We start from the raw sequence: 9,701 nt of genomic DNA, 5'->3' as shown, positions 1-9,701 counted from the left end.
AGTCAGTGAAATCACACAAAAACACCATAAATAAAGGCCTTGAGATGGGAGGACCATTTCTAGCTCTATGCATGTCCCATCAATCAAATGCACAACTCACACCATCAAAAACGCCTAGTTTCTTGTACCAGTGCCCTTACCAAAATGTGTATGTACATGTTACAAGGATCTGCCTATCCAGACCTTGAAGACCAGACTTCCAAGGCCTAAGCCTGTTTTAAAGGAAGGAACACAAGGGAACTTCCTTGACTCTATTCTAATCACGTTGAAGGACTTCCACAAGCCCCTCTTTATTAAGTGGTCCAAAGACAGGGTTCTGGGTTCCCCCATAGCATCAGTGATGTCGCTATGTAAATGTGCAGCCTTGACCCCTGAAAGGGCCTGATGTGCCTTGATGCATATGCAGTAGGCTGTTCTGCTTACCAAGGCCTCCTCTACAATTTACATAATCACAGAGAGCCTATTCACAACCACCACATTATATCCCCATCATCTGTCGTGGTTGTCATTATATCCATATGGCCTGTTGTTTATTCTTTTATGTCAAACTGAAAACTCTTTTGTGTTGAGAATGGAACAAAAAAATAGGGCAGTTTGCACGCAGCGTGCACACACACACACACACACACACACGGTGTTCATACATCTGCATCCATTGTCCCTCAGATTTTAAACGCGCAGCCCAGCAGTTTGCCATCCTCCTGAGTTACCCCCTTTCTCTCCAAGCCCAGCCAAATGTGACTGCTGTACACTGGAGTATATGAACCCACAATTATGTTGGCTCTGATCCTATTGAAAGCCCACTCCATCTCCCTGACTATACGTTTCTGCTTTTGCCACACCACCCAAAAAAACACCCCCAAAAAAACTCCCAGCCCATTTCCAACAGTGAGAAGATTGCTTTCCAATACATGGATTCAATTATGTAGCCCAGCATTACCATTATAGGTGCAACCATTATGTTGACATATCAATAAACTTCCACGGCAGATATTTTTGATGATTTCTACCTCTATGCCTCAAGGCAAGAAAAAGAGTATACCTCTGAAAACCTTTGGCACTCAGAGCAGGCAAATCAAAACAGAGACAGTCAAAAACCAAAAAAATTAAAAAAGTGGAAGTAGAGTAACAGAGACGTAATCACAAATAATCCAGCTCTGTCTGTCTGCATTGGAAAGTGCACCTTGCATACAGTATGTCCTCCCTGAAACCGAGAGCAAGCCTTTTTAGATTACACCTTTTTGTTCAAAAGTATTGTGATTCAGATAAGGATAAAGGAGATATAGCTTTTATGCAAGAACATTCATATCTATTTAACTCATTGGGACTTTAGACAAATATAAGTCAACTTCAAACAAATTCTAAAGTTAAAACTTAACACAGCTTATATGGAAATAAGACTCACAGCCCTGATCCAATTTGTCAAAGTGACAGACGAAGCTGATTGTAATCTTTGCAGTGGACATCTTTAATATCAAAATGTTTTAGGCTTCATTGCGAAAAAACAACCTTGTAAGATTGTCTTAGCAAGCCAACAGCGCTTTTAAAATATGTCTCTTTTGCAATGTTCAAGTCCCACTTTTTAAGTAGGAGCAATTCTGGACATTTCAATATCTAAAAGATTAGATGAAGTCTCATTAACCTGTTCCAGAATTCCACTATTATCAAACACTCCAGCAACATTCTTTGCTTTTCATTGAAGGAGTGTTTAATTTAAGGAATACCAGACAGACAAAACTGTAATTACACACACACACACATGATCAATAGTCAAATCATCATTTTTGGGAAGTGCAACCTTGTAGCTAGTCCTGACTAAATAGTTTTTCATAAGAAAAATGAGGGTTGTCTTAGTGCAAGTTGAGCTTCAAATCAAATGTTCCTAAAAATTGGCTGTACTTTTCCAAAAAATTGGTACTTGAAGAAAATGTAGTGAAATATGTTAATGTCTCTGTCCCTGCTACTGTTGTGCTGTATAGAAGGCTATCCCTTTAGATTAAATGAAGATGGAACAGAAAAGAGTGAGACATGGATGTCTGTTCTGCTACTTCTCATGTAGCCTGCTGCTACACTAACATAATCAAACACTGTCCCTCTTATTTTATATAGGCACTTATTTTACACAATTTAACATCAGCTGTTACAGCACAGCATTCTAGGCTACGATATTTGAACAACACTGAATTTACAACAGTTAGGTAACACAAGGAAGTAAAACACAGACATAGTCAATATGTTTATATATTCACATTCCCTCTTTAATATCCAGCCATTTATAGCAACATGTTATCTTCTCCCGCCACTGTAATGACGGTAATAAAATCATGTTTCCGGGGAATAAATTACCATAGTGGGCCCAGGACGCCGCTGACCTTCAATCTAGTATTCCATTTCCATAAACATTTATGCCAGTTCATCTTGTACTGAGTTTGCCTTAATTGAGGCAATGATCTGAATATGTAAGACAGACTGGGCCAGCCACTGTTTTGCAGACTCTGGTAGACAGAGTAGAACGTAATGTGGAAAATGATGCAAATTATAGCTACCATTGAAATGCCTCCTTTTTGGAGAGTCTCCTTCCTGGTTTTTGTGATTGTTACATATTACTGTTTACCTTATGTTATATCTACATCACACTAAGGTTTGTGAGCAGGAGGACTGCCATCGTTCAATCACAACTTCATGCTTTTTTCTCACATTTGATTATTGTCTATCATTATGTTATATGCCTTGCAGAATGGAGAAATGTTGTATGATACATTGGCACCAGTGGTGGAAAAAGTACCCAATTGTCATACTTGAGTAAAAGTATAGATACCTTAATAGAAAGTTACTCAAGTAAAAGTGAAAGTCAGCCAGTAAAATACTACTTGAGTAAAAGTCTAAAAGTATTTCGTTTTAAATATACTTAAGTATCAAAAGTAAATGTAATTGCAAAAAATACTTAAATATCAAAAAGTAAAAGTATAAATCATTTAAAATTCCTATTATTTAGCAAAGCAGACGGCACAATTGTCTTGTTTTAAAAAAAATGGATAGCCAGGGGCACACTCTTACACTCAGACATTATTTACAAAATATGCATTTGTGTTTAGTGAATCCGCCAGACCAGAGACAGTAGGGATGACCACGTGTTCTCTTGATACAGTGGCTTGCGAAAGTATTCACCCCCCTTGGCATTTTTCCAATTTTTTTGCCTTACAACATGATTTTTGGGGGGTTTGTATCATTTGATTTACACAACATGCCTACCACTTTGAAGATGCAAAATATTTTTTCTTGTGAAACAAACAAGAAATAAGACAGAAAATCAGAAAACTTGAGCGTGCATAACTATTCACCCCCCCAAAGTATATACTTTGTAGAGCCACCCTTGCAGCAATTACAGCTGCAAGTCTCTTTGGGGTATGTCTCTATAAGCTTGGCACATTTAGCCACTGGGATTTTTTGCCCATTCTTCAAGGCAAAACTGTACCAGTCCTGTAGCTCAGGACCTGAAGCAAGGATATGCATATTATTGGTACCATTTGAAAGGAAACACTTTGAAGTTTGTGGAAATGTGAAATTAATGTGGGAGAATATAACACATTAGATCTGGTAAAAGATAATACAAACAAAAAAACATGCGTTTTCTATCATTTTTTTTGTTCCATCATCTTTGAAATGCAAGAGAAAGGCCACAATATAATATTGCAGTTTAGGCGCAATTTAGATTTTGCCCACTAGATGGTAGCAGTGTGACTGCAAAGTTTCAGATCGATCCAGCGAAACATTGCAATACTGGACTATTTTGTATCAAGTCTGCCCAAATGTGCCGAATTTGTCAAATGATACATTTTCAAGTACATAACTATAGGGAACATACAAAACTGATATGGTAATACAAAATGTAAGTTTACACACTCCCAGGAATGTGATACATGATGGGATCATTAGCTTATACACTAACTTTCACACATCTAGATGGCTGGGCGGGGTGGGTGTGGAGCCAGAGACAGCAAGGGTTCAAACTGTAGAACCCAGTTCCTACATTTGAATAAACATTTGATTTTATCAAACAAAACTATGCTACATTTTATCTCTGGGACCCTTAGGATGACAAATCAGAGCAAGATTACTGAATGTAAGTACATTATTTACCTTCAGAGGTGAATGTATCAAACCAGTTGCCGTGATACGTTTTTTGTTGTTGTGCACTCTCCTCAAACAATAGCATAGTATTTTTTCACTGTAATAGCTACTGTAAATTGGACAGTGCAGTTAGATTAACCATAATTTAAGCTTTCTGCCCGTATAAGACATGTCTATGTCCTGAAAATGGTGCTGTTACTTACAGCAGTCATGCTAATCACATTAGCAAACGTTAGCTCAACCATCCCGTATAATGCGGACACCCCGATCCCGTGAGAGTTTTAAGTGTTTTTACTTAAGTACTTTACACCACTGATTGGCACAAATGATACAAAAAATATATATATTAATATAACCCATCATATGTCTGCCCCGTATATAAGAATTCCACAATACCACAAATAAGCACCCTGTAGCTCAGTTGGTAGAGCATGGCGCTTGCAACGCCAGGGTTGTGGGTTCGTTTCTCACGGGGGGCCAGTATGAAAATGTATGCACTCTGGATAAGAGCGTCTGCAAAATGTAAATGTAATTACTATCCTTCTGCATTTCAAAAATACAATTTTATTCTCCGCAATTAGACATACTTATTGCTCGTCTCTATGTAAAGGAGACATAGGCTTATGACTCTATCCTTTACTTATCATATCCTATCCTTTCAAACTGCACTCTATAATAATTGTGAATTTGGATTGTTGTTTTGTTTTTCTAATGAGTTCATTGGAATTTTATTTGATGATGTGCTTTAATAATGGAAAAACTATACAGGGTTGATTCTGTCTGGGAAAATAATGCTTACCTGGTATTTCATATACTGTTGGCACAGCCTGGTAGAGAATGCTGCCTTAATTTACCCTGTCTTTTTAAAGCTCCTAACACCCACAAAGAAATGCTAATAGCACAGGCACTTTAGCACAGCGTTAGTCTAAAGGAAAAGGGAAAAAAGAGGGAGACCCATCACCCCATCAACTCCTACTCCCTTCCCAGCTATGACCCACAGCTAAATTGTTTAGGTCTGTTTAGAGGTTTAAAACAGCAGAGTATTATAGTAGGATGTAGCTAGCACTCAGGGGGGCAACAGTGTGAGGCAACCCTGGGCATTCACTACTTCCATTCTGTGCTCTCTAACGTGTGAGTGCTCTCTGCTGGCCATAAAGAGGAACTGCAGAGCTGTAGAAATGGTGCCACAGATTCACACTCAAGTACATTCATTGATAGCAGGCGGCTCCTTCCTTGGAATCCCAGCTGCTTGACAGAACAGAACACAACAATGATTGACTGAATTAAAATGGAATAGCCTCATTATATTCAATAGAATTCTAGACCATTTAAAATTATTCACTAAGATTCACAAGTTTACACTACATTATAATTTTTTTAAATTACCTTAGTTAGACAACTTTGTTATTGGAATGTGACACATTATTCTCTAATAAAATGTTCCTCTTATGAAAAACAAAACCTTACTTTTGTCATGAATAGAAATTAAAAGACATGATATTGTGTGATTAACCAGGTATTCGACAGATGGATACTTTATGGATACTGTTAGGCATGGTGTGTGTTAGGCATGGTGTGTTAGGCATGGTGTGTGTTAGGTATGGTGTGTGTTAGGTATGGTGTGTGTTAGCTATGGTGTGTGTTAGGTATGGTGTGTGTTAGGTATGGTGTGCGTTAGGCATGGTGTGTGTTAGGTATGTGTGTGTTAGGTATGGTGTGTGTTAGGTATGGTGTGTATTAAGTATGGTGTGCGTTAGGCATGGTGTGTGTTAAGTATGGTGTGTGTTAGGTATGGTGTGTGTTAGGTATGGTGTGCGTTAGGTATGGTGTGTGTTAGGCATGGTGTGTGTTAGGCATGGTGTGTGTTAGGCATGGTGTGCGTTAGGTATGGTGTGTGTTAGGCATGGTGTGTGTTAGGTATGGTGTGTGTTAGGTATGGTGTGTGTTAGGTATGGTGTGTGTTAGGCATGGTGTGTGTTAGGTATGGTGTGTGTTAGGCGTGGTGTGAGTTAGGCGTGGTGTGTGTTAGGTATGGTGTGTGTTAGGTATGGGGTGCGTTAGGCATGGTGTGTGTTAGGCAAGGTGTGTGTTAAGTATGATGTGTGTTAGGTATGGTGTGTGTTAAGTATGGTGTGTGTCAGGCATGGTGTGTGTCAGGCATGGTGTGTGTTAGGCATGGTGTGTGTTAGGTATGGTGTGTGTTAAGTATGATGTGTGTTAGGTATGGTGTGTGTTAAGTATGGTGTGTGTCAGGCATGGTGTGTGTCAGGCACGGTGTGTGTTAGGCATGGTGTGTGTTAGGCATGGTGTGTGTTAGGTATGGTGTGTGTTAGGTATGGTGTGCGTTAGGCATGGTGTGTGTTAAGTATGGTGTGTGTTAGGTATGGTGTGTGTTAGGTATGGTGTGTGTTAGGCATGGTGTGTGTTAGGTATGGTGTGTGTTAGGTATGGTGTGTGTTAGGCATGGTGTGTGTTAAGTATGGTGTGTGTTAGGTATGGTGTGTGTCAGGCATGGTGTGTGTTAGGCATGGTGTGTGTTAGGCATGGTGTGTGTTAGGTTTGGTGTGTGTTAGGTATGGTGTGTGTTAGGTTTGGTGTGTGTTAGGCATGGTGTGTGTTAGGCATGGTGTGTGTTAGGTATGGTGTGTGTTAGACATGGTGTGTGTTAGGTTTGGTGTGAATGACTGTGGGAGGAGAAGAGGAACCCAATGTAGGAGAGTGACCTCCTCTGGCAGTAGCCTCTCAATGCTGCCTGCCTTTCTGTCGTTCTCTGTCTATCACTGCCTGTTTCTCTTCCCCAGTCCCAAATCAAATCATAGACCATTGCAACAGCTACAGTATATGGAGTTACACCCATATTGCTTACACAATGTCGATGCTTTCAGATCTACAAATGAAGGGCCAGTAAGAAGTGTCTAGGGGTAGGAGCAAGCTTTTGTTTTCAGACTGAGTATTTGTATACCTTTGCCATGAATTTGCACTGAAATAAAGCACAGTTTGTCTCTGTCGGTCTTTCTCTGCCAAAAGTCCTTGACCACATTTCTGTCTTATCTGGGTCTGTTAGTTTATCTGCATGTTCATCTGTCTCTTTACCTGCCTCTTTCTGGGGCCATCTCTCTGTTTCACTCCCTCCCTGTGTTCTGCGAGAGATGCCACATACATCGCTTCCTCCTGCCTCTCTTCCACAGAGGGCTAACTTCTGATTATGACACTTTGGCTCTGTCTGAGTGATTGGGGTGTGAATACCTGAGCACATGCTGTTGTCCAAGGGAACGCTCCACACACTAATTGTCAAGTGAAGGTTTTTGTCAAGCAGGGACGCGGCATCACAAACATAGCAGACTCTGATGACTGGAGAGAGAGAGATAGCCTACGTTTTCTTTTGCTTTTTTAGTGAGACATTTTGTTCTTAAATCAAGGCCAGGCCAAAAAAAGAGATGAAAAAACAGAAGAAGAAAAAAATAACTAGAAAGGAAAACCATCTGAAATGCCTACAGTAAAAGAAGAAAAACAGCACAATGATTCTTGTACAAGAGGAAGCAGTGGCATGCACCCCCAGACAAAGGGGAACAAGTGGTCTTTACATGGAGTGCAGCTGCTTATTAAGACTCACTCCTTCCTGCATTATTCCTTTCATCCCCACTCAACCACAAAGTGATTTTGCTTTACCACTCACAATGGCAGCAAAAGATTTCTAATGGATGAATCCTTACAAAACTGTTGCAGATCTGTCCGCTTGGCCGTGATTCACAATACAATAAACAGCACATTCTATAAAGTGTCTTGCTGAAAAACATTGTGTGGAGGAGACAGAAACAAAATGGAATATGAAAGACCTCAATTCTCTCCAATGCCATAATAGTGAAATGAGCACATATAAATGTGTTAAGAGTATCTCTTTGTATCTTGTATAGACTGCATATATTTAATCTTTAAAGCGTATTAAGGCAGAGTCATTGCTATGCAAAGAAGCACCCAGCGCTTTTCTCTTGCTTTTCAGCCGAGTGTAGTGCTTGGCCAATAGGACTTGCCCCCTGCCTCTCATTCTGCATTCATAACATGCAACATTTGCACAATGTATCTCTCAAAGGCTCCTGAATAGAGAGCCTTAATACTCATGTAAACAACTGCAAACCAATTACTTAATGAATCGGGCCCACACATAATGAGGAGCCACACAAAGGGCTATAAATGCATTTTTTGCACCAAAGCCTCTGCTTTAAACTACAATCCCTCAGCTGTAGTCTAGGCTTAACTGGCAATTCATAATTATTGTCTAAGACAACAGAGAGGAGGCCTTTTATTTTATTTTTTCAGCCACAGAGTATTTTGATGGCACTCGTCGGCTCACTGACAAAATAAAGCAAATAATGAAAAAGGGAGAAGAAGAGGGGAAGAAAGGAAAATACATAAGGAGAGGGAGAGAGAAGGAGTGACAGAGAGGAATAGAGAAAGGGGGAAATAGATGGGGAGAGAGACATTGAGATAGAACCAGAGAAAGAGAAAGAGAAGGGCAGAGCAGAGCATGCTGCAGTGTTATGTTTTTGTTCAAGTGCTGGGTTTCGAGACCACTTGTTGAAGCAATAAAGCCCAAGAAGTGACAGTGGTAAGTGGAATGCTTAAAACGTAAGCATCTGGGGGGACACATCACAGAGGAGCAGGAAAGAGGTACGATGGTGACCGCTCTCAGTAGTCGCTCCACAACAGCTCACTCTTTCCCTGACCAGATTAGATGTCAAGCATGCAAAACTACTCATTAGTCCCATTTCAATCATTTATGCACAGGACCACCATGACCACAGTGGCCAATCAGAGTTGTGATTCTTGTTATTTCCTCTACATTTACGCTTGTTTTATCGCCTTAGATTTGGGCTTCCCATGCGCCTTAATGATGGTGGAGACTGAGCCATCTGAGAGGGTCTGGAGTCTGAAATTGGCTCATGTTTATTAAAGAGGTTCAGTCATTGGGCTGGCACTGGCAGACAGTAACGCCTCAATAGAGATGGGCCATTATGTATTTTCCTCTGCTAATAGGTAGACTGGGAGAGCCCACTGGCTGGCCAGGGAGACGCACATGTTGAGCCCTTGTGTCAGCGTGGTGCCCAGTAATCACATGAAATCAGAGAAGATTATTCCTCATAACGTTTACCCAGCCATTACCTTCCCAAATCGGCTCCCGGTGAAGAGGCGCTCTGGGGACTGCACAATTGCAGATTTGGATGAAGTCATGTTGATATTCAGATGTTATTTTCCTACCACTCAGCGCTTTGATTTGAGCAGCCCTAAATGAAATTCAGGATGTGTGGAAGCTCTGGAAATTAAAAGGATGTGTCATCTTAAAACTCATCCTCTGAGTCTTCCTTTAAAAACAGTCGACTAATTATATACTTGATTTTATATTTGTTGAAACACAGTTTGTATACGTAGTACCACAACGGACTGCTTTTATAGCTAGCCTCCTGAAACATGAACCCTATAAATAGTGAGAGCAAGCTTTAGGCTTGATAACAGTCTGACCTTTTGTTTTCATGCACAAGTTAATGGGTGGCACACCGTTGATCTAATGGAAA

This window comes from Coregonus clupeaformis, chromosome 25, assembly GCF_020615455.1.
Source record: "Coregonus clupeaformis isolate EN_2021a chromosome 25, ASM2061545v1, whole genome shotgun sequence".
Taxonomy (NCBI): Eukaryota; Metazoa; Chordata; class Actinopteri; order Salmoniformes; family Salmonidae; genus Coregonus; species Coregonus clupeaformis.
The sequence above is the reverse complement of the archived record's forward strand: the minus strand, read 5'-3'. Positions refer to the sequence as shown.